This window comes from Tympanuchus pallidicinctus, unplaced genomic scaffold (assembly GCF_026119805.1).
Source record: "Tympanuchus pallidicinctus isolate F22 unplaced genomic scaffold, pur_lepc_1.0 scaffold14, whole genome shotgun sequence".
Classification (NCBI taxonomy): Eukaryota; Metazoa; Chordata; class Aves; order Galliformes; family Phasianidae; genus Tympanuchus; species Tympanuchus pallidicinctus.
The window spans coordinates 10,765,844-10,771,322 of NW_026294659.1; positions in this window are offsets into that span (position 1 = coordinate 10,765,844).

The window sequence follows — 5,479 nt, forward strand, 5'->3', positions numbered from 1 at the left end:
TGAAACTAGTCTAGAAGCACTGTCCGCTTGTTGAGTTTGTCTTATTAAACACATCAGTGTACCTTGACAAACCGCTGAATTTGGTGTGAAGCTTAGGTGTCATCTTGTTATGTATCTGTTATCTGTGTCTTCATCTCATGCTGCCTGCCCTGGGAGGTGGTGGAGTCGCTGCACCCAGAACTGTTCAGAAAATGAGGAGATGTGGCACTGAGGGACATGGTTAGTGGATGTGGTGCTGGTGGGTTGATTATTGGGCTAGATCTTCCAGGTTGTTTCCAGAATTAATGTTTCTATGATTTTAAGTTAGCTGCCCAACTACAACATCAAACCTAATGCCACCATCACGAGGTCCCTCTGACCATGATGCTCACCCTGCTTCTTCGTAACAACAGCCACCTCTGCATGCTTCTCTTGGCCATGCCCCTTACTACTGTACTTTAGGATACCTACACATCATACCAGGTGCATTCATGCTGCCTGTTTCACAAGCCTTTGCAGCACTTTTTGCATGACCTTCCTTGCATTTGTTTTGTATCCCACTTGCATGTACCACACAAGCACACCAGGCAGCTTCACATCCTTTTGCCTATTCTTGCTGTGTCATGGCCAGGTAACGAGACGAAAGGAAGGATTTGGGAAAGCAGCCAAAATAAGACTTTTCAGCAGGTTGGGTATTCTGGTACCTCTTTTCTGGGGACAGGATGCACCCAATTCCCATCACAGGAAATTGACAGCTGTGGTGGGAAGGTGTCAACTGTGGAAGGTGCAAGAGGCCTCCTGCAGCAATGAGCAGGGTGCTTGGTTCTGCCAAGTCCTCAGACAGTGAGACGATGTAGGGTGGCTGCTGAGCCTGCCATATGGCGGCACAGAGTCTGCTGGCACTGCCTGTGGGATCAGCTTGATGCCAGTATGGACAATGCCATCAGGGTTACTCTTGCCTCCTGCAAACGTCACAATCTGTGCAAAGACAGGCAAATCTCATGGTTCCAGCAATTCAGTGTGCTTTGGAGGGCTTCTGGCCAGCACCCATGTGATGTTTCTGTAATCATCTTAGACCTTCCTGAGATCACATATTATTCATGCTCAGAAGCTGTATAATCCCCTTTCCCCCTAAAATCCAGTCAAATTAAATGCTCATAGGTGCATTCTTCAAGCTAACTGCAGGGAACAATTTTTCAAAGAAAGTTAAGCAGTTTAAACTCTGGCCACATTTTGAGTTCACCTTTAAAGGCTCTTCAGAAGCAAAGCGTTTCCTCAGAGCATAAGGAGGATCAAAAGAAAAAAAAAATCCTTCATTGCTCTATACTTCCTGGCTGCAAGTTCAACCTGTGTATTCATCGTTTGACCAAGCACCTGTAACAGGTAACTTCATTGTCACAGCTTGTGAGAGAACATACATGAGATACTGAGCTTGCAAATAATAAAAAAACCCACAACACAACAACCAACTCAAGAAGTAAAAGACAGTGGAGAGCCCCTAACCTTCAGACACTTCAGTGGCTCCAGGCACTGGAGGAGGGGATGATGACTCTTCTGCAACCAGGTGGTTTTTGGAGCAGAAGTAAATGCTTCCATCAGGAGTTATCCCAGCTCTTGATGACTTGGCAGAGCAGTGCCATAATCCAATCTGTGATGCTCTAGGAAGATGTTAAAATGGCAATCCTCTTCTCTGTAGGTATTACAGTAAGAAATACCTATCCTTCTGTCTAGTGCCGTCTCATGTGAGACTTATGATGTTTTTTCGTGTGGTGAGTGTCTTCAACCTTCCTTTGTCAGTTTTCTTAACTTTGAAAAATGTTATTTACTTATGATTCTTTTTTTTCGGTATTAGGATCATCATATAAATTCTACATTTCCATTTTGTATTCTCTAATTCTATAACATTTTCTTTCATTTTAATTTGTTATCTTAATGAAATTAGGGTTCCCACCACAAACCATGTTGAAGGGAATGAGAAAAGGGTGGAGAGGTGATGGCTGTCGTGCAGATTAAGTAGTAGTAGCTTAAATTGTCTCTTGGTGAAGGATAAACAGAAACGTATGAAAAGATAAAACCGCATAAAGAATGTGCAGTGAGAAGTTTTTAAACAGGTAAAAACCAAAGGCATCTCCAAAGCAACGTGTGCTGGGTGCACAGCACCTGCGATTTAGTTGTTAAACAAAGCCAGTGCTAAGTGGCAAGTAGGTCTGCAGCAAGATACATTCCCATAACCCTAACCCAGAAAAGGAAGGAAGAAAAAATAGAAAGTTAAGGGAGAAGATTGATCTTTCCACTTTTGTTTTACTTACAACACTTTAACAAGGCAAGCTGATTATCCATTAAGCTTTTGATCTCATCTCTGCTATCAGGCTTACACTCTTAACGCAGAGACCATGACTTCATTGCTACTGTGTAAATCCCATCCAAGTATTTGGACTATTTATCTGATATGCATGTGGCTAGAGGGGAGCTAGGTTATGCAGTGGAGCATGCATCTGGTGAAACTACACTCATTACTGCCTTAGGGTATCTCTGGCAGGTAGCTAATACTGAAGTGGTGGGAGCAAGCTGCAGAAGTAGATGTCTGCTATGACTCAAGAGGGGTTAATCTTACACAGTCAAAATGCTTCACAAAGATTGGAGTCCTGAGCTAATTTGAGGCTTCCTTTGATAATGAGCCTAATAAAGGGCGGGAAGGGGAATTGAGCCATCTCCAGTAAGTCTTAAAAGACACTGGAGTGTTGTCTTTTGCCTGACATGGGTCTCAATGAGCTGCAGCTGTTGCCATACTCCTGTTAAAAATTTTGTTGTTTATAAAAAAAACCATCCCATATAAGAGTGTTTTTTTTAAAAGGTTATGCAAAATGTGTGTTCTTGGTCGGTGGTTTTCTTATAAGTGAAAAATAAAAGGCTTTTAACTTTCTGGAGGTAACCTCTGGTTGGTTGCACTCCATATTATAAAACTCATAAAAAATGATGCTGATTGTAGCATGGCATTACTTTGCAGAAATTATTTGAGCAGCTCTCAGCCCTGATCATGAATGCAGTGATACATGTTATTTTGAAGTTTTTCTTCAGAGACAAATACCTGATACTCTTGGTAGGTATTGAGGAGCTGCCTACCACCACCATCACTCAAGTAACTATGACCAATGAATGGGGAGAGCAAGAACATGGGCTGAGGACCTTCCTGGCCATCTGCCTCACAAAGAAAATGTAAGGAGTTTCTTTGTTAGAGCAGCTAAAACGATGAATCAATCACACATACCACTTACACCATTAACAGATGTTCCCATTAAGTTTCTGTAGCTTAAGTGCATATAAACAGTTCAAAAAAAACCAAAAAACAAAAAACCTCTTTTGAGTAGCTTTTTATACAGCTAACAGTAATAGAATAATAAGTGGGAAGGGCAGATGTAGAAACAATACACAATGAAAAAGTTGAGGACCCTCCAGAAATGCCATCTGAGTGGCAAAGAGCCCAAACAATGTCAGGCTCTTATGGTAATGAAATCCTGTACCAAGAAAAGGCTAAAAATCCTAAATTGAAGGGAAATGTGGTAACGATGTTTTTTATTTTCTTGCAAGAAATGAAAAACAGTACAGAACTATAGCAAGTAAACACTAGACAATATACAGAGAGAAAAGATAATTAATGTGAGTCATTTCTGAAGGCAAGGAAGTCTCCGATCTGATACTGCTCTCCAAGGCCCAGCTGTTACTGAAATGCCCAGCTGCCCTCCGCTCATCTCAAGCTTCTGAAGAGTCCTCCTAAAACTTCTGGGGTTCCTCTTTTTGGCTGAAGTAACACTAACTGAATTTCCTCCTGATAACTGAAAAAATGTGTGTGGCCAGCATAGTCAAATGTGGGACTTTTGGAGCACAGGACCAGCTGCAGCCAAAGGAATAACTTGCTTTAGCAGCTCTACAATTCCCCTTGCTTTTCAAGGCTAATTTTCTTGCAATCTAGGCCCTTGGCAAGTGGGGAGAGAGACTGACAAATGAGAGGTGCATTCCTTGTGGCACTCATGAAGAGCTATGGCACTTTATTACCAGGACTCTTCTTAACTTCACAACGACAACAACAAGTAAAACTTCACTAATTTCTTTATAAGATTATTTCTCAAGAAATTCCCCACAGGATCAACTGCCATTTAGTTACCTTTCAAAGCTCAGCAATAATGAAGTAGACTATATGAGAACATTGTTTCCAGGAGCACTGTTAATTTTTCTCATTTTTCGATACTCAGACGTTGATATGTGATGAAATGGTAACACAGATGGGCAAAAATTGAAAGCAGCTATTGCTGCTGATAAAGCTGTTCAAAGGCAGATAATGTTCCTCTTTTTCCTCTGATTTTCATTATTATTATTTTATTTTATATATATATTTTTATGGACGTATTCCCTGCACCACAACTCATCAGCTCTGATCAACTTCAGGACTCACGGTGCTCTCAAGGGCTTGACAGTAGTTTCTGCAGAACATGAAGATGAGAGCTATGAGACCAAGCACCAGTGTGAAGCGCATTCAGCAAAATGGCAAGACAGGCAGTGTTGCCTGCTGAAGAAAATTGGGATGTAATTCTGAACTAAATATTGGTAGCAGCAGAAATGTTGATCTTGATTGAATCTGCAAATGGCTTGGCTAAGGATTGGAGGAGGAAACCTACTTCCTCTTCCTGCCATTAACTCAAGACACTCTGGCTCTATCTACAGAAGTTTTATCACCACATGTTTCCCAGTGCTGCTACTATCTAGGCAGTCCTACAGACTGCTGCAACAGTCAGGATGCGGTAGCAGGAGCTCCTGTTCAGCCCTCATTCTTTACAGCTGTACTTTAGTCTTGTCTGCCAAAAGGGTAAACTTGTACCTGGGGTGCACCATGCCCAGCACTGCCACTGGGCATCCCCTCTGCTCTGTGCCATCACCTCCAGTACTGGGTGCGTGTTTGGGTGCCAAAATTTAAGGATATAAAACTATTAGAGAGTGTCCAAGGGAGGGCTACAAAGATGGGGAAGGGTGTAGAGGATAGGATGTATGAGAGAGGCTGAGAACCCTCGCTGTGCTCAGCGCAGGGCAGAGGAGCTGAGGGGAGGCCTGATGGCGGCTGCAGCTCCTCACAGGGAGCGGAGGGGCAGCGCTGAGCTCTGCTCTGTGTGACAGCGACAGGGCCCGAGGGAACGGCATGGAGCTGCGTCAGGGGAGGGCAGCTGGGGGTCAGGGAAAGGGGCTGCACCACAGGGTCTCAGCATGGAACGGGATGCACAGGGCTGTGGGCACGGCCACCAGTGCTGGAGTTCAGAGAGCATCTGGGCAGTGCTCTCAAATATGGAGCTTGATTTTGGGTGGTCCTGTGTGGAACCAGGAGGTGGCCTCAATGATCCCTGTGGGTCTCTTCCAACTTGGGCTGCTCAGTGATTCTGCTCTGAGGGAATGACAAGTGTGAGAGATCTGCTTTGCCCCCTTTCCCAAATGGAATCAAAATGAGTGCATAGAG